The sequence below is a fragment of the Anguilla rostrata genome, chromosome 16 (assembly GCF_018555375.3).
Source record: "Anguilla rostrata isolate EN2019 chromosome 16, ASM1855537v3, whole genome shotgun sequence".
NCBI lineage: Eukaryota > Metazoa > Chordata > Actinopteri > Anguilliformes > Anguillidae > Anguilla > Anguilla rostrata.
In genome coordinates, this window is record NC_057948.1 from 20025811 (window position 1) to 20046125 (window position 20315).

The 20315-nt window shown below is 44.4% G+C and overlaps 2 long non-coding RNA genes across 3 annotated transcripts; both read right to left on the bottom strand.

The window, feature by feature from the left end:
• Positions 1-561: 561 nt before the first annotated feature.
• On the bottom strand, positions 562-4090 carry LOC135242229 (uncharacterized). Of its 2 annotated transcripts, XR_010326279.1 has the most exons (3): positions 2898-4090; positions 1125-1287; positions 562-683 (listed from the first exon to the last, which is right to left on the bottom strand). It is a non-coding gene; the product is annotated as an uncharacterized LOC135242229 (long non-coding RNA). The 2 variants fall into 2 exon arrangements; XR_010326278.1 differs by having other exon boundaries at positions 1125-3783.
• A 7932-nt stretch (positions 4091-12022) lies between these two features.
• Positions 12023-20244, bottom strand: LOC135242206 (uncharacterized). The gene is made up of 3 exons (XR_010326271.1): positions 20119-20244; positions 18996-19063; positions 12023-18683 (listed from the first exon to the last, which is right to left on the bottom strand). It is a non-coding gene; the product is annotated as an uncharacterized LOC135242206 (long non-coding RNA).
• Positions 20245-20315: the final 71 nt, after the last annotated feature.

The window sequence follows — 20315 nt, forward strand, 5'->3', positions numbered from 1 at the left end:
CAAATCACTGCCAAGGACATTCTTGTGAGGTAGAGGTAGATGGCCACAGACGTGCTGAATACACACACATCAGGCCACAAAATGAACACGAGGCTATCAGGAAAACAGAAACAGGCAATTATAGCACGGTTTCATGAGCTCACTTCTTCAGGTCTACAATCTGAAACACTTAAGAGCGGTTGGAAACGGCACAGAGATTTGAGATATCAAAGCTTAGACTGGGAGGGCCAGCTAGAAGTGCTTTAAATGCTAATCTATTGCCAACCACCATGCTTTGAGGGCCTTTGTTTCATTTTGGAGAGCACAAAAGTGTGTTTTTCTAGCTTTACTTCACCACTTTCTCCATTGCCTAGTCCTTGGTTATGGAGAAGGCAACTGTTGAAAATTTCCTTGGAGCGGTTTGAGATTTTATTTCTTTGAGGCGATGAGGCATGGCTCATATAAATGGCCCTTAAAACTGAGGCAATCAAATGAAAATAGCCGCCCTATGCAGAAACCCTTCACTGTCACCTTGGCTGCCCCCAATCCCCAGTTGCATTTGTAGTGTGAGAGATACATCTAAACATTACAGAGCCCTTTCAATATGTTTCCCTGTTCATAGATTCTCTGTAAAAGCAAAGTAAACAGCCTTCCTCTCAGAGTCAATTAATGATGTACTCAACCAGATGGGAACCCACAGGATTCTGGGGAAAAAAATAATTATGAAAATGTCATCTATTTTTTCTTGCTTGTTTTGGTGTTTGCTTTTTCATGGTACAATGTACTAACAATAAAGTTTTGAGTTCCCTCATTCAATATTACTAGGGCAGAAGTATAGTTTTATTTTATATTACACAGCAACCAGCCTCGGAACCACAATGGGCCTCATTCACGATACATGGGTACGACTACATGGGATCATAAACTGTGTAGAAGAACGTTTTCAAGAACATTTCAGCATTTATTTATCTATATTTGCTCATGGCTGTTTCCTTATGCTAATCACATGAACAGGATTATGGGTAAAATTTACAAACAGTGAGCATTCATCATCTCATACACCTGGGATACGCACAAAAACACATCTGCGCATGTGTCATAAATCCCCAATGAGAGGAAACCACACAAATATTAGGGTCCCTTACTGTTCACTGAATGGGTCTTTATTTTCCCCTGGGGTTCTGCATCTGAACACTCACAGAACACCCACAGCCTGCTATTTCCCAGCAGTCATGCTTTGTACCGATTGCATCCCTTTGGCTGTGGCTGAGGACTCCCAGCAGCTACCACATATTTTATGATTTCCAGCTCTGTAAAAGAATAGCCTGTTAAGATTAATCTTGCTTGCAGACAGTCTCTTCATTTAAAAAAATAAAATTCTGATCAAATAAACCTCTGGGCATGCACAATGATAAACAGGCTGATTGTTTTTTTAATCAGATTAGTGCAAATATTTATTCAACATAACAGGATTTTCTCTGCTTTTATTAACATGTTTTGAACCAGTTCAAAAGAACAAAACGCAAAAGGATGAGGACTATGGGATTGATTCATGCGGTTAGCATGGTTTTGGAAACTGACAAATATTCCAGCATTAAAAATACTGTGATCTTAAATCTTGAAAATAATGACACAGCATGAAATTAATTATTTTTTGCATGTTATTACAAATGGTTAATATACCAGATAAACCCTGTTAAATGGAATAGTTTGTAACGGTCATGTTTGTGTGGAGATAAGAGGAAGAGGAGAAAGTCAGGGGGCACCCAATATTAAACAAATTAGGTCAGAAAGGTATTAAAGCTACGATACACTTTAAATTCATTAGCATTTCCCATTGGACCGTCAGTAATGGAGCATTACTGAATATGTTTGCATATAGGGTTTAATTCAGAGATCTGCCACTGACTTGCTCTATGTGGAGGTAAGAGGGCAGATCTTACACAAAAGGTAGTGCAACAGTAATCAAGGGCATGCCTACAGTTTCCACACAGCACATCAAGTTAATTTACAGAAGATAGAATAAAATGTATAGAGCTTCCATGGCGGCAGGTGGAGTGCATCTACCCTGAAATGGGACATGCACACACCACCTCAAAGTCAGGTGGATGTTTCTGCAGTCCGCCTACCGAATGACCAAAAGGGTCACCAGGTCAGGCTTCAGAAAACAGAACCAGTCTCCTCCAATTATGGTTGCTCCCTGGGTTGTATGTTTTAATACAATTGATGTTAGTGAGACTAGTGACAAATGACCCAGACAGATCAGTTTAAGGAAAGCAAAATAAAATGGTTCACAATGACAAACTAACAGACCTGGAGCACAACAAAACAATGAAACAAGATGTCTGCATATGTAATCTACCCACAACAACCAAATAGCACTGCACTAAAGTGCACTACAGAAGTTCTAACCCAATACACAGCCATGATGTCAACATTTCATATCAATTGTAAATTTGTTTTTCAAAACTACAACAAAGATACCCATGGCTCATGTTGCCATTCAGTAGCCTAGCTAACTGGTAGGTCTACAGTTGTCCAGAGTTTAATGTAACATTACCTCTAACATAATCACAAGCAACTTGAGACTAGTGAAATGCAAAGGTCTAAACCACAGTACAAGCACACATGGCACCACAAATCTGTAGGAGTTCACATGCACTTGCTATAAGTCAATAAGAGTTGTAGGAACTCTGGTACTATCAAAAAGCACTAAATACAAATGATTAAACAATACCACATGGGTATAAGCTGCAGGACCTTAAGTAACGCAAGATCCGCTCCCCTCAACAACAATCCACCCTCTATACCAGTGGTCTCCAACCCTGGTCCTGGAGAGCTACAGGGTCTGCTGGTTTTCATAGTGACTCTGCACTTCATGAATCAATTAGAGCAGTTGATTACACAGTTAACTCAACTTGCCTGGTGTCTTGGGTCTCAATTGGGTGCTGATTTTAAGGTGAAAACAAAAACCAGCAGAACCTGTAGCTCTCCAGGACCAGGGTTGGAGACCATTGCTTCATACACATACACAAAAAAAAAAAAACTACCAGCTGTGCTGAATTTAAAGGGAGGCTTGGTCCCAGCTTGTCATCTCATTGGCCAAGAACACAATTTGCTCATAAACTTCACCACACACCCCTGGCCATCAATTAAGATGTTTCATGGTTTCCTATTGCCCAAAGCTGAAAAGAGCATGGTTATTAATTGCCCAATTATAAGGAATGATGAGGAAAACACAATTAATAAACAAAAAGAAAAAAAGAAAAAATCCTTTTAGTACAAATGCATGTGCAAATTCATGACTAATGCAGTAAAAACACAGTATTTACACTCTCTTATTTTTAAAAGTCCAAACAGTCCATGTGTACATGTGTGAGTGATTGGGGGTGGGCAGGGTTCCTGCCCTTCTATCTAATTAACTGTAAAATATGGGGAACGGCGGAGGGATGGGACTCGTGCTGTCTGATTACTACCAGGAAGAGCAGATTAGTACCAGGGTCATGTTTCCCATTTAAGACTGCTTTGTTGGTTTTAAGCAAATTCTTTTTCCACACAACCATCCATATCCCCCCCACAACATCTGCCCTTCCCTCAAGCCACACAAGCCGCTCACCCAAACATCACCCGCCCACATGGGTTAGCATTTTTCAACATATGTGCATACGCATTACCCAGAACACACAGAAACACAGAGCCGATGACTGCAATATGAAGAAGGGTCCCAGAGCTCAGAATGTGTGTATTTGTTGCATAGGTCCCTGGGTATGTCCTCATACTGAAAATAACAGTATTCATGGGAACCTGGAGGGTGGAAACCTAACACTGCAGCTTGTGTGGTGCAAGCATGCGCCTGTTTCGATGATGGCACTAAGACAGAGCCAGCCTGTCGCATTAGGGATCTTATAATTACTGTTTCCACCTGCGCGTAATTGGTAGGCTCATGTTGTGATGACGGCTGTGAGGTCCCAGCCCCTTTACACCTGTGCCTTAAGGTATGCATCTCTGAGTCTGCTAGAGTACAGAGGGCCTTTGATTAGCTGAGCTGCTACATGGTTTCCTGTGGCCTGTGGTGCATGATTCTGTCTCTTTCTTTCTTACGCTGCAGGCTGACGTGCTGGTCTGAGCTTTCTTCTTGACCAAATTGTCCATCTGGTTAGTTCACCACCACGAGAAACTGCAAACAGAACAGAACTGACACATCAAACGTTCCCATGGCACCCCCACATACTCCATTATCACAATGTGGAAACAAGTCGGCCCCAAGTGTATCCATCTTTATATGCAAATTGTAAAATACATGTGCATGAATGAAAGTGCAGAAATTTGATTGTATGTACTCTTCCCAATGTGGTTATTATTCTATTAACAGAAATACAAATGAATACTCTGTTCAAACCACTAGACTAGATTGCATGTGTAAACCTGAACTGTGTACTGAAAATATTCAGTAATCTTTGACTCCATTGTTTGTAAAAAAAAAAATTAAAAACAGTTGCTAATATGTGGCAGCAACAAGACAGAAATACCTGGGCTATATGAGGGTGTTAGGGAATGTTAGGTCAAGTGCTGTGGAGTTCAACACCATCAACTATCCCCTGGACTCAATAAACAGTTGTCCTCAACTGACAATAAAGTGCAAGATAGTTTGTTTACTAATTAACACAAGAAACATAGTTGTCAGCAGACACAGTTCAGTAGGGTGGCTTGATCCTCAAAATTCATGAAAGTAAAGGTTGTTTATAAAGCAAAGAGAGGAAACGTCCGACACAGCCCCCGGCCTGCGGGAGGGGGAACGGGGGGCGGCAGCGGGTCACCCGCGCGTTTGGCGCTTTGCTGCGCAGTGAACAGCAGCGCAGACCACTAGGGAGGACGCAGTAGCGCAGACCACTAGGGAGGACGCAGTAGCGCAGACCGCTGGGGAGGACGCAGCACGCAGAGCGCTGGGGAGGACGCAGCAGCGCAGACCGCTGGGGAGCACGCAGCACGCAGACCGCTGGGGAGGACGCAGCACGCAGACCGCTGGGGAGGACGCAGCACGCAGACCGCTGGGGAGCACGCAGCACGCAGAGCGCTGGGGAGGACGCAGCAGCGCAGAGTGCTGGGGAGCACGCAGCACGCAGACCGCTGGGGAGCACGCAGCACGCAGGCCGCTGGGGAGCACGCAGCACGCAGACCGCTGGTGAGGACGCAGCACGCAGACCGCTGGGGAGCACGCAGCACGCAGACCGCTGGGGAGGACGCAGCTGCGCAGAGCGCTGGGGAGGACGCAGCACGCAGACCGCTGGGGACGACGCAGCAGTGCGCTGCTGGCGGGAGGGCAGGGCTCCTCGTCAAGGACAGCGCCGGCTGTTTAGTCTAGCCGACGCGGCCTGTCGAGCTGGGCCAGACGGACGGACGGACGTGGGGGGGGGGGGTGCAGGGCAGGCGCGTGTGCCGGGCCGACGCGGGCACCCGGCTCCCTCCCCGGCGGCGCGGCGAGACTGGCACCCGCCGGAAAAAAAGGAAGCGTGCACAGGCAGGCCAGAGACGCCCACGTCATCTGCTCCTCTTTGCTGTCGCTTGCACCAAAGGGTCCTGCATCAAAGGGAAAAGCACATGAAGCCCCTGGTGTGTTCCTGTCTGCGCTGTAGCCCGCTGGTATCCTATTTCAATCGCGCTGGGAGGTGGGATTTAGAGGTGGGGGGAGCGGTGTTGAGTTCCGTAGCCGTATTGATCGGGGACCGGGAATCTCTGAGGAGCTTCGGGTGACGAGCCTGTGACTGAGGCGCAGTGAATTTGGTGGCGGGGCAGCGGTCTGCATCTGCCTGGGAGGCTCCGCGGTCCTGGAACCCGATCCTCCTGCTTCCTGAAGCGGAGGAGACATCAGGAATCTTTTAATCTTTTAATCCATGCATCTGATGCAGCCTGGATCCTATAATATTCTTACTGTCTCCCCTATTCTCCTTCGACATGTGTACAAGAACCCTTCATGGTACTAGGGGAGACTAGCAGTAGTAGCAGCCCTAGTTGCATATTGTATTAAAATCCTAACGTGATGTCATAGTGGGTGCTTTTGTGACCGCCACTCACAGCGCAAGTGTGAGAAACGGAGGGTCGAGGAGGAGAAATGGCTGTCCCTTATCTGAGGTCATCACCACGGGCCTGCCTGTTTGCAAATGTCTGTTTCTTTCTGGTTGTGTGGCATTGTGATATAATCGCTCCAAACTTTTAATTTCCCAGCGGTTCCCAGCTAGGCTGTTGTGGCCCGAGGCGAGTGGGGAGGGGGAGGGAGTGGGGCTTTCTCTCCCCTGTGGACTGAAGGATGGGTCTATTTGTGGAGCCGTTCCGGGATCCGTCTGTCACAACATCCATCAAGGCCAGCCCATGGCCGCGGTGTGCCAGGGCCTGGCCCGACTCGGTGAGAGACTTCAAGCACGTAACTGGAGCACCAAAAAAAAAGAGCAGGAAAGGGGGGGAGAGTCGTCTTTTCTGGCAAGGGCAAAAAGCTTGTTGCGCAACGTGCCGCAGCAAGCAAAAGTGAATCTGAATGCTAGCATCCATTTATGTGTTGACCGGTGACCTTATTTCGTTTGAGAATATGGTCTGATTTTCAGTGACGCGTTACATTACTGGCACTGAGCAGATGCTCTTACCCAGAGCAGATTATCAGCCTTTGCATTTTTACATGGTATTCATTTATACAGCCAGACATATACTGAAGCAATTCAAGTGAAACACCTTGGACAATGGAACAACAGCAGTGCTCTACCTGGGAATCAAACCTGCAATCTCTAGGTGACTAGCTTATACTACTCTTGCTGCCCATCTCTTGTTTTACTCTTGATTGTGGTTGGGAGTTGCGTTCCAGTTACCTCCGAAGCCCTTGTGCTTTGGTCACATTGCAAAAGCGAAGTGTGCCGCTGTGATGGGAACAAGAGAAACTAGAGCAGATGGAAGGTGGAAGACTGTGTGGGCGGAGTGTGCAGATGAACAAATCTGCGGTGGGACATGCATGTGGGAAGGTCTCTCAACTGTCTGCACAATGCACATTAAAGCTGGGCTCTTCCTCAAATTCTTGTAGGTGTCACCAATGCTAAAAATGCTCTGCAGGATGACAGTATGATGTTCAGAGAGTGTGTCTGCAATTACCTCTAAGATACATATTCCTGGATTCGTTAAAAATATTATATGCACTGTGTATATTTAAAGTACCCATGTGTGTTCTTGCACACCACTGAAGTGTAATATAAAATCGTATAGAATTTTTATGTGCCTTGCTGTGTCATTGCGTTAACATTGTGGGGGAAAAGAGAGGAAATGATGCAACAATTACATTCCTGTGCTATTAATGGGAAACAATTCAAGATGACTATATGAGTCAATTTGACTATTTGTGTCACAAGTCACACACCTCTGTGGAATTCTCCTCAACTTTTGTTATTCTTAATGTTCTCCCATGCCAATGGGTCCTTTTGGAATAAACAACATGCCGTGGCATCAAGGAGAGCAACAGTTTATAAAATCAAATAATGATAGAAAAAAAAATAGGATGTTTGCTTATGTCGTCTTATAATCCAGCTCTGGCCTCATCCTCATCTGTCTCTGATGGCAAGGTCTTTCATCAAGTGTGAGAAAGGTCTCTCATTATATACATAACCCTCCCCCTGACCTATAAAAGTGCTAGTTTCCTTGCTGAGGAAAAGAGGCCCCACAATCCACCCCGACGGTCCACCCTATTGATTGATTATGAGGAAGCTTGCCGTTTCCCCAGTCGCCGGTGATCTAGTTCTTCCTCCAGCCTGATATTGTGCCGCTTCTCCAGTAAGCAGGTCATCTGTTCCGCTGGGGACATGCATTGTACAAAGAAACTGTGCCGGTGTCTCTGCCGCCTGGAAACCACGGCTGTGCTGCCCTCTGACACCCTGACCTCGGCAATCTGACACTCTACCTATAATTTAGCTCTTTGGTGAAACATTAGCTGGATGACTTGGATGTCAGGGATTGTCCATATGGGATCCTCCCACGCAGGTCAAATAGCGGTTTGTGCACACCTCAACTATTGGTCCTTCCTTGTTACATTTCTCGTTTCGCAAAAGCAATGCTAAAGGTCAGGAAAGGAGAGGCTATATATAGTTTTGGGCCAGTCTTGTCTTTGCCCTCGTTGACTCTTTGATATTGATGGGGAAGGGGTGTTTAGTAAATGAACCAATGGTGGTCCTGGCAAAACAATCGCACAGAGGAAGCCTAACGGAGTAACCTGAGAAACACAATGCCAAGTTGTCATATTAACTACTGCGACAAACACACCACACAAGAGAATGTAACTTTTAAACCTCAGCAAAACGATGAATTTCTTTACATCCACCTCCGTTGCCTTGGTTACACAGATTAGGGTGATGGACCACATATCCAGCTATTCGGCAGTGTTCGGCCATTTTCATTTTTCTGTGAATGCATATTTCATATATGTTCTGTTCATTGGATGAATTTAGTGTTAAAATCCCAAGTTAATTTTCTTTAGTTTCTGGTAACATAAAAAGAAAACTTGCTCAATGTAATTGCTGCCTCCCCTCTGTAGAATAGCCATGTGCAAGAGTGTAAGGCTGTAAAACAGGTGTCATTGCCTTACTCTGCTGACAAATCCTCATTTGACCTTTGACCCATGACTCACATGTTCATCAGAATGCATGAGCTAGAATTCCTCTGCAATGATGGAGTCCCATGACTGATTCACTCCTTCCGGGAATGTTTAAAAGTAAAAACCGTATCGACACAGCTGCATGTATGAACCAAAGCATGTGCTTTCAACATGTATCATAACAGTATCTTGTAAACATAGACTCCCAAACGTGATAACTCATGTCATCTGAATTTTTAAATCATCTGCCAAAATAAAAAATCTGACTATAAGAAACAAAAAAAATGTGTTGCTCATTTTAACTTTCCTGCTTCAAGTCCATGTTACCTGTTTGCTTTCCGAGGTCACTGGCATGGACAGACTTCAGTTTCCTGCAATATGTGTTCCACTAAGGTCAGAAATCATGACTTCTTCCCCCCTGTGTTTACAGAGTCATTATTTATGAACCCTTTTAAGGGAGGGTGTGTAGTCTCCAGGGAGTGTAGTGTGTAGTCTGCTTGCCATCGAGCACTCAGGCTTATTAGTTTAAAAATCACACCAGTTAATCAGACTGCTTGTCCTTTTTATTGGTATTTGCTCATTTGTAAAAATTTCTCCAGTTTCTTGAAAACTGTGTCAGTCCACTGTATCTAATGACTGGAAAAGATTACAGTTTAACAAGTGTCACATTTGCATCATAATGTGCTGTAATATTTTATCATTGTATGCTATTTTATTTGCGCCATATGCAAACAGTTCTGTCATTATATAATCATCTATTTGCAAATCCAGCAAGTAGGTTGTTTCAAGGTCTAAAGGTTGAATCAAAAAGGTTTATGGGGTTTATAAACTTTCATGTTCAAATAAAATGCAACGAATCCAATTCCAAGCTGTTATTGCATCATTTGGCTGTATGATGTTGAGCTTGAACTAAAACACTGGAGCAAGGAACGCAAGTGCTCTCTGTAGAATGCAGCTGTCTAAAAGAAAGACATTTTTTGTTACAAAGACAAATGTTCATTAGCTATGGTAGTTGTCATGGAGAAGGTTTTCTGCATAAAAGAAAAAAAAATCTCTATGTAAATCTCAAGAAAATAATGGAATATTTTAGTTTAAAAGAGGGATCAGGTGTACATCTGCAGCCCCTTCTCTGTAGACACGACAGTCTATATGCTGTCTGTGGGACGTTAATGCAGTTTTGATGGATAAAGGTGCTTTGTTAAACTACATTCCATGGGGGATGGTGGTTGGGGTGGAGGGTGTTCTCCACTGTCTGAGCATTCTTGGTTGCCAACTGTGGGGGTTGGGTTTTCCAGCCTCAAGAAAGTGCTGCACTATGAATAAACTCAAACAGCGCCATAGCATGGACTTAGTGACCCCTTCAGATACTGCCACAAGCCCCTCCCCCACTCCAAGGGGAAATTCATTGCTGGTCGAAACCTACTCTGTATGGCTCACTGGGCCTCACCTGCTTAAGCCTGTAGACTCATTTGACCCCGGCTCACAAGACATCCCACCGCCCCACAATTAGACATAGGCAAACTGCTGAAATCCGTTTTGACAAGAGCATTAACCAACCCTGTCCACGGCTAAGCTCCACTGTGAAACTGCATTTTGTTATGACTTTCCTTGCGCAAACAAGTTGTGCTATCAGAACCAAGGCAGATTTATTTCAAACTGCATGCAGAGTTCTATTTCTGCAGTGTTTGCATTTAAGCGTCTGTAAGACTTAAAGAGGCACAGTGCGAATGAACACTTCCCATTCATGAAAAAGTTTCACACACACATTTACACACATCCACACAGCATGTTCAGGGCATGAAATGCATTGTATAAAATTGTTTTTCTCAAGATCAGTCTGGATATAAGACACGGGTACAGAACATTAAAAAACAAACTGTCTAGCTCCCATATGCATGATAAATTAAGGGCAGCTATAGACACAATCAAAGCCATTGGAGCTATATATTATTTGGCACAATATTTTGGAGATGTTTTTTTTTTCTTTAATGCCATATGTAGTGTATGACCTGGAAGAGAAAACATGCTGACAGGAAAACAGCAAGCATGAATCAAGCTTATTTCCTCTTTAGTTCAGGGTCTGGCATTAACCCTGAATTACAATGCTCTGTTTGCGTGTTTGAGTGTGCCTGTACATACCATCCCATCTACTCACGCCAAGATCAACTGCAGACCACCACAATGCTTGTATGTCTTCACCAATGCTTCACAATATTGATGCTCCTGTTTCATTGGTTCTCTGTAAGCTGGTGATTCACTTCACCCAAGAAGGTGAAGACGAGTCAGCCTATACCATCTGGTGATGTATACTGTATGCTGGGAAGGACCATAAAGATGTAAGGGTTTATATGAATGCATGCAGGTAGTACTGTGGATAAAATATCATAGGAATGTAAAGACGTCTGTGCTATATTTTGAAGTGCATATTTCTGAAATAAAGCAAATAAAGGTTCAATGTCCCATCATTACAAACAGCTATGATGCTGTAATTCCCTTTGAAAGACTCCCAGTTCGGTCACTAAATGGTCACTGGACTCTGGCAGCTGGTAGAATTCAGCATTGCACATATGCACATACATATACATACACACACAAACACACACACACGGGCACATAAACCCACACACACACACATGCACACACAAACACACACACACACGCGCGCACAAACACACACACACACACACACACTGAGGACATCAAAGCACTGACAATCTGTCTGCACTTGACCTAGATAGTGCTTCTAAAAAGATCAGGAGGTAAACACGTGAGACCGCCTCTCTATAGAAGACTGGGAATTTTCCACAGATAACTGGTCTAGTTCCAGCACTGAGGCGGAGCTGGTTGTCTACAGCAGGTGACTGGGCAGAATTTCTTACGTATTTATCCGTAAATATAACGCAAAACGATGCTGTCTCACTGTGCAACAGGACGGTTTCCTCATAGACCGTGAGCTTTTTTTCCCTCTGGATCTGGTCACACCATTTATCATTGTGCTAAATTTAGAAAATTTTCCATTCAGCATCACAAAGGACTATCTACCTTTTTCCACATTATGCTGCTGTAATCTCGTTCAGAAACTGTAAGTTTACGTACTGCTACTGTCAAACAATGGATTGCCCAGCATGGTTTAAATGGAATGAGCACAACCTGAGATTAAGCAATAAATTCAGAAATATTTAAAGTAGTTGTCTCTATGGCACCTCAATGTCTCTGACAAAAATGAAACCTTATCCTCAGGTCCTGCTCAGTGAGACAGTGGCACAAGTTACCGTAGTGTCTATGGCTACACTGTTCCTGTTATCAGGGAGGTAAGGGACCGTGTGTATGTGCAGGTGTGTATGTTTTGTAAGAGGGAGAGAGAGAGAGAGAGAGAGAGAGAGAGAGAAATGACACAGCAAACCCTTACATCCTACACGCACATGATTTGTCCTTACACAACTCTGAAAAGCCCCCCCCCCACCCCACCCAACCCCCATGCAGTCACCGTCTCCTCCCTCCCATCTCTCACTTTTTCCTCCCGCATTTCCAAATTCAGTCTCCCTGTTTACTGATTCAGTTAAATCACAGAGTAATCCAAACTAAATAGCCATGGTAAACTTTAACCATACCACCCTGCTCTTTGGGTTTTGGGCATGCTATTGTTCAACTAGTGTTATCAAGTGTTACATGCATACAGGCCCAAGACCTCCCTCCATATTTCACTTTTCATTGAATGCAGGGGTGGAGGTCATCCAGAAGTAAATGCAACCTTTTCTGCATTACTTTGTGGCACGCTGGTGTGGTAAAGTGCCATGCTGGCAATTCTGTTTTATCCATATAAAGTATACAGCTGTTGGGGTAAGCACTGGGCTTACATGGCTTTAGTATTTCTGGTCTTATTTGAACCTGATCTGAAGGTAAAATAAGGGTACAGGCAGATGGCTACATTTTGGGGGGCTTCTCTTTAAGAGGCATCTGCGTTGTCTCTTTTATAAGGATACAAACTGAGAAGGCAAACTCAAGCCTGGCTCATCACCCCTGACTCCCAAAGCTGCCTGACAGAAACATAGCTGGAAGGAGGCCAGTCACTTTTTAACTTCTAAAGATCGGGATGAGTTCCAAACAGAAGAATTATAACCCTAATACAGGCCTCCCAAAGTTACGCAAGCATATGGCCATAGCTGCTGGAGCCCAATAAATAAACCTTACATAAAGCCCACGTTTCTGTCTGTATGCCCAGTGGGGAGGGGAATGTGCCCCATGCTCGTTACCCCTGGGGTGAGCCGGAGGACATGTGTTAGCTACCTTACCCACAATGACCAATCAAGCGTGCAGCACTCACTGAAAGCCATGCAGACATTTGGCCACCCTGCGTCAAGAAGATAGAAAGTTCTGGAACCGATCCAACACATGGATTCTTGCTTCATGACTGAATTCACATCTTGAGGGTACAGTCGGGGGACTGAGTCTCTATTTCATGCTTTAGAAGTTTCTTCCACGCATGCCTCCACCAGGACCTGTTCACTGGTTAGGTTCACTGCTTATGCTCTCTTCCATGGCTTTGTATGTACAGTCAGGACACTCTTAGTCTTATCCCACTCTCTGTTTTGCTCGTGGTACAAACATGTGAAAAAGAAAATGTAGACAGCGAACAAGCTAAACTTGCATTCCCTCTGAAAACCCACAGAATATTTAGCAGACAGACACATGCATGCCTCTTGTGTGAACCTCTGTTCTTTTCTGAGTCAGCGGAGTCAAAAGGGGAAACTGAAAGGAGGAACTAGTGTGCCGAATGTCTGCCAAAATCATATTTTCGGTGAAGCAGTGCACCTGATTTTACATTTTCAGTCCCAGTCAGCAACAACAATCACAATAACCCCAATACAACACAAGTCACATACTGGTGAGTGCAGTCTGATTGCCTTCTGTTGTGAGCCACATCAGAAAATAGTGGCATGACTGAGATGCAACTGCAGAGCAGGAGCCGTATCGCAGTGATTTCATTAGAGGGACAGTGTAGGGAACACTGGCTATTCTATACTAATCCCCAATAGCTGGCACTGACGGCCAGTGAATGAATGATCTATTCACTGCAGGGGTAAAAGGGTCAAGAGACAGACATGCAAAAAGCTGAAAAAACCAGAACAGGCCTAATTGAACAAGCCTAGCGCTTCTTCGCCCAGCTGACATTTTCACACAAAACAGGGACACAGCTTACAATGGGAGGACGGGAAAAGGCTCACAACTGACACATATGGCTGCAATTAGTTTGATAGCACAGCAGGTCTGTCCTCAGCTGACTTGAGAGGCAGAGGTGCCATTCGCATACACCAGCTGTTGCACCGACCTATCGCCCGGCCCGGTTTCCACGCTCATGTAGCCTCCCCAAACGAATGTGCCATTACGGATCCTACAGGTTCTGCGGCTGTGAACCAAAGGGACCGACACACATACACCGTCTCTACTCTGAGGGCCCCTTGTGCTTTTGCACTTTCGCAGGTGGCACTTGCAGTGTGGACACAGGTCTTTATCTCTCATGTTCCACAAGAATCCATGGGCATGAGCACTTATTGCTTTGTAGTCATGCGTCACTATGGAGACAGCCTGCACTGGTTGCCAGGTGCCTGCAGATGTGAACTCACCTGTAAATCTGCATTTTAAACTGGAAAAATATAAAAAATATCCCCATGAAAAAAGAACAGTGAGCGAGTGAATGGCACTAAACAGACTTGAGACCCAAGATGAACAAAAGAGAAGAAATAAACAATGATTTTTTTAGAGAACCAAAAGTCAGGTGGTCACAGTTTGCATTCAGTTCTGGTACGAAACAAAAAACTGTGAAAACTGCGCCAATTCGAGGGCTCGCTTAGTGCAGGAATTATGCAATACGTGGTGAAGGTCATGCATGCAGGAGCATTCGTGGTAGCAGGCATCATGTGTAGCCTCGCTCGACTGTACGTGGAGCAGTCTGAGGTTACATAACTCTGTTAAAATATACCCCCAGTCACATGTAGCATTCAGCGCTGTGGAGAGATATGCCAGTGTCAGCCACTCAAGCGTTTACACGTGGCCATTAAAGATTGAAATGCGACTCACCCCCCCCACTCCACCCCACATGAGAGCAGACTGAGGGGCGGTGGAATTAAAACAGAAATAAAATTGGAAGGGTACCTTTCTTTGGAGAGCAGCCCATGTGACTGACCAGCATCATTACTGAAAGAACAAAAAAAAATGAGAGAGAACCTGAGCCCTTTGCAGTCACGTCATTTTCATCTTGGAAATGGAGGAGTGTCTTTGTGGCTGAGACTGTGTAGCTCCTCCTGCCACAGCAAGCAGAGGGTGACGGCCAGTCTTACCAGAGGGCAGGCACTGTGGTTATCTGTGCTGTTCACTGCAGATACACTCAGAATTATTCTCAAGTCTGGGGGGGGGGGGGCTGAGGAGGGGGATACTTTTAGCAACAAATAATCGTGACGGACCAATTTAACCATCTGAAGTTGCTTAATACACACTGAAGTTCAACGGGTAAGCACACTGATTCCAGTACAGACAGAAATCTCTGCTGAAAAAAATAAAAAAGCATATTAGACTTTCTCCAGATGGAGTCGGCCAACCTTGAAACAGGAAAAAAGAATGAACAAAAGCATATCTCAACAAAGTTTAAGTCTGGTCAATTCCTCTATCATGTTCATAAATTTGACCTTGAAAGGCTGCAACAAAATCAGATGTTCTGAAAAAATGATATAGTAACTTGTATCAAGTACTGATGTAACAGACATTAAATGAATTGTCCAGATGATGCTGCAGTTTACCAAAAACCGTATTTTACGTCAACTTGTTGTATCAGGTACCTGCGTCTAGTTATATTTTCACTGCTTTAGCTAAAGGTTTCGCTTAAGAGGGTGGACAATCTTTTACCAGAGCAAAAGAGAAAACAAAGCAGGGAAAATAAGGAAGGAACTTCAGCGTATTTCATTGTCTGTTAGCAAGCCACTAATTGTTGACAACACTCTGCATTTCAGAAAATCCATACAACAGTGGGCGTCATTTGCATGCTTCTGTCCCCCGCAGACTGTACAACATGTGAAATCTGAGCACTGTTAAGTGTCAATGAGGCTCAGTTTGCCGTTTGGCCAATGAATGGGGCAGGCTGGGTGTGTGTGACCTGAATTTACCCTGCTGAGAATCCACATGACCGACTGTTCTGCAGGGGCCAGACGGAGGAGGCGTGATTCGGAGGGGGGCCCCGATAAACCAGACTGAACTGACATGGCTCAACTTCAAAGTGCAGAGAACAGCTGCAAATGAGGTAGAACACATGCACTGTACACACTCGCACACACACAGCAACACACATCCACACACACACATGCACACACATGCACACACACACACATACACACACACACGCACACACACACACACACACACACACATCCACACATGCACACACACCCACACACGCACACACATGCACACACACACACACACACACACACACACACATCCACATTCATTACACTCAGGATACTCTAGACCACGGTTGACTGGACGGTTAAACTGCAGACCTCTATTCAGTGATATGACAGACATAGTTGCTTTGGTAGTATTGATACATATACATTTGTTTCCAGCATTATTCCAGTATTATTCTCTCGATCACTGAGTGCCCATAGATGAGTGTTATCATTACATTACATTATATGACATTTTATTTGGCAGATGCATTAATCCAAAGCGACGCTTTTATTCTGCGAGTAGTACTCATTCCTTAGTGCTGCGTGGCCTGTAGGGCGTAAGATAAAAGCAGCCCACAGGTGAGGGCATGGGAGGACACACACTATGATGAGCTGCAGTACTGTTTATGCAGGGTGCCAGTGGCACAATGCTGATTGGTGGGAAAATATGATGATGCAAATCTGATATAAAAAAAAAATGAAAAAAGGACAATAACTGAGGGAAAAAAAAACCTTTTGGCAACAGACGGCTCTGAGCCTGTGAGTCACCCCCGCTCTCCAGCCCAACGGCCCCTGCCAATCACGCGGCCCGTTTCCGTCGGTGACCCTCAGTCGCGCCAGGACACACAGCAGACGCGCGGCGAGACAGCCGGCCAGCGTGACGAGCGCGGACGTACGCCGCGCCTGGCGACCTCTCCGCGCCGCTCGCCCACACATTTCCCCAGCGCGCTTCCTGTGACAGTTTGGCTGACCTGGACGATCGCTCGTCTCCAGTGTGAGACCCACCCCGGTCAGGTGGCGGATTCTGGCATTAACGCCCCTGCAGGACGTTACGCACAATCATTTCATTACAGAGCCTGAGCCTGACACCCACCTGCACGCCTACGGGACGGCACCCACACGATCGGCCGCATCTACCATTTCCAAAGCACAATCGCATGATTCTACAGCTAACCTTCAGCTAAAGCTTCCTCTGAATAGCCGGTTCTGACATGCCACTCATGATAAGATTTATTGACAGTGCCAATTAAAAAGAGTCTTGAGGGGAGGACTACAATTCGAGATGTAAATCGGAATGAAGGTGGAACAGTCAATGTCCTTGAGGCCCCTGGAGCCTCCTCCTTTCAGCCAATGAGAGCTAGAGCTGGGCTCCAGAATAACCAAAATGTCTCCACCGAAACAAAAGCTGAAGGCTGAACATTTCCTCTCTGTGTCTGGTTGTGATTGGCACAGAGGTGTACAATTAACAGGAAATAAGGTGTCTTGCCCTTGCATGGTGATTCCGGCACAAATATGAGGAAATGGAAGTTCGAACAGGGAAACAACATGTGCTGTCTTAGTCCTCTCCCCCTCTTCCTACATGTTTGTACCAATCATGCTTTATTTTGGCATTATTTCTCTACTTCTGAACTCCTTAATGACTAAATTCTGTTGAAGTTAATTGTTGTTTATTGTTCATTCTTCTATTTGCATGCCCTTTTACCTATGTTTGTGTTATTACCATCTAGTTTCAGATTATGTCATATCTGCCTATTATGCTGATGCCAGACACAGACATGTACACACACACACACTCACACACACATACGTATACACACATGCGCACAAAGAGGCCCCTCTGCACAGGACGGTACATGCTCATTACAAGCAGCATGAGAAGGACGTCCTAGAAAGAAGCTGAGCATTTAAAAGCAGACAGGTTTTCTCCCAGTTGTCTGGGTGCTATCTTTTGCCAAATAAAGATGGTGCCTGTTTGCTTCTCACACACTGCTCTTCAGACACACTCACTAAAATATTCTCTGAACTTATATGAAGTGAAAATTAGAGTACAACAGAAAGTAAATGTGCAAACAAAAAAATAAACTTTCAAACTTACTGTTTGCACCTCTCAATAGTATTGTATTATATAATAGTATAGTTCCTGCTTACATCAGTAGCACGGTTATGTGAAGTACATGCAGATTATTTCCTTGCATGGCGAGTCCATGTTTGCTAAAATGATGTTTCAGCCACGAGTTACATATGAAAATACCATATTCACACACAATGAATAAAACCAAACCAGAACAGACATGACTGTTATATGATGCTAAAAGAAAAGATAAATTATCAGAATGTCACTTCATAGTCAAGACAGAGCATAGAGACACATCCTGAAGAAGAATGGGCTTGTCGGCAATGGGTGACTACAGGTGAGGGTGATATAATTGAAAAATCTGAAGTCCAAACATTCCCTCATTTCATGCAGAAAAGCTGTTAGTCTTGCAGTCACACAGTTGGAACAACAACACAACCACCTGTCATGGCCTGAGGAACACAGGCTGAAAAATGTACAGAGAAAAAGGTAGTGCGTGCATGCGTGTGTGTGCGTGTGTGTGCGCATGCGTGGGGGGGTATTGTTAGCATTTTTACCCAATCAGTTTTGCATTAATCATGATCTTCAATAGAGAGTCGGGGGGGAGGAGGAGCAGGTGTGGGAGGGTGTCTCCACATGCGATCACGTTTCTCAGTGGAGGGGTTATGACTCACCCACTCCAGCCTCCCGGTCCTTATCTGGCCTCCCGGCAGAGCTCTTCAGAAACAGTCTGCGAGAACAGCAGTGAGTCACCCGCTGCGTCTCCACCCCCTTCCTCCGTCACCGTTCTCTTAAAAAAATACCCACCGCAGATGATAAAACATTAACTGCTCCAGTATCAACACATTTCCATTGGACAGAGAAATTTCACGCAGTCAAAATTGGTAGAATGATTACATTTTTAAAAATCTTATTTTGTCACATTCCTGCTTGTTTCGTTTCATATTTAACTGATTTTCCTTCTTTTCAAATCACATCAAAAAGAAACATAAACAGCCTAGACTAACAGGCTTTACAATATGCTTCCTGCCAGCATTATGTCTATGCATAGTATGCTTTTATAATGAGGGCACTTGTGTTTCATGAATTAGTGAGGCATTACCTTGTCTGTGAAAAGATGGTGGATGCCCTTTATCCGCTTCATTGTCGCCTTTGGGAAACTGTACTTTACTGTCCAGCGTCAAGGTAATTTTAACACCAGCACTGCTATTACTGCACTACCATGTACAACAACTTGCCTTTTCATACAAGGCAAATCTGGTTTGCAACTCTAGAAGCAGGCTTGAAATGGAGAAAATTTAGTTGCAAGTTGTCACAGCAACAAAAGTTTTGCTTCTGTAATGACATCTATAGCATTTGTCTATCTGTTGGGAATGTCTTGAATAATTGCTGATCAGAGAAAAAAAATGATAAAGAACAAAAGATTTTCCATAATTTTTGTTCATATTAATTGAGGGTGCCAATCATTCTGGAGGGCAGTACACTGATTTACAATAGGTATTCAAAGATATCAAATGATCTTTAGCCTAATGTGAAGTACAAAACGTTTTTCCCTTTTAATTTTGTGGCAGCAGTCTGTGTATTTTTCTTTCACATTACTTTATTAAAAGTTCATGATCTCTGCCAATTTGGTGACAGCGTAGGCTACACATCCCTTTTTCCTCGCTTAGCAACAAGATGCACAAGCTGCCCAGAGCGTAGAAACGCACGTGTACTGATATAATACGCAATTTGCGCGAGCGTGGGCGTCCTGTTCTGATTCATTCATTCAGTCAGCTTTGTCCCCGAACTGAAACAGTCCACATTCCGATACAGAGATAGGCTAACCGTGATCTACGAAGGCAACTCCCACACGAGAAGCCAGTGAAATTGCTGGAGGCCAGAACGCTACGCACATTGAATTACGTCGTAACGACACATGCACAGTACTCTCATGGACTAGACAGATGTTGCCACATCGGGTTAATGTGTACTTATCCACCGCAATAACAAAATATGATGGCCCCCAAATTAACTGCGACATGGGTGTGATTTATTCCAATGAGTCTTTTAATTAATCAATTCCCGTTCCTTTGGGAGTATATTCAACTCGAATTTCTCAGCTACATGTTTTAAACATATAGATATCAAATGTTTTGTTTTATTTTATTCTAAATTCAGTCAGATTTAAAACTACACATACGGAACAAGCCATCAGAAAATAAATTGCATTCTAAAAAGGATACGTGCAGAGCGGGTGTAAACATACGCAGCCCATGGCTGACTTTCTGCCCGGCTATTGGAATGAAACCGATCCTCGTGTCCACGTGTTTTTCTAATTTCCATCAGATTTAAATATGCAAGACTTTCTCGCCTATCGGCTGAAGGTGGTCTCCATCTTAAATGCTATTTGTCAGATATGTGTCTGAAAGCGCAAATCAGA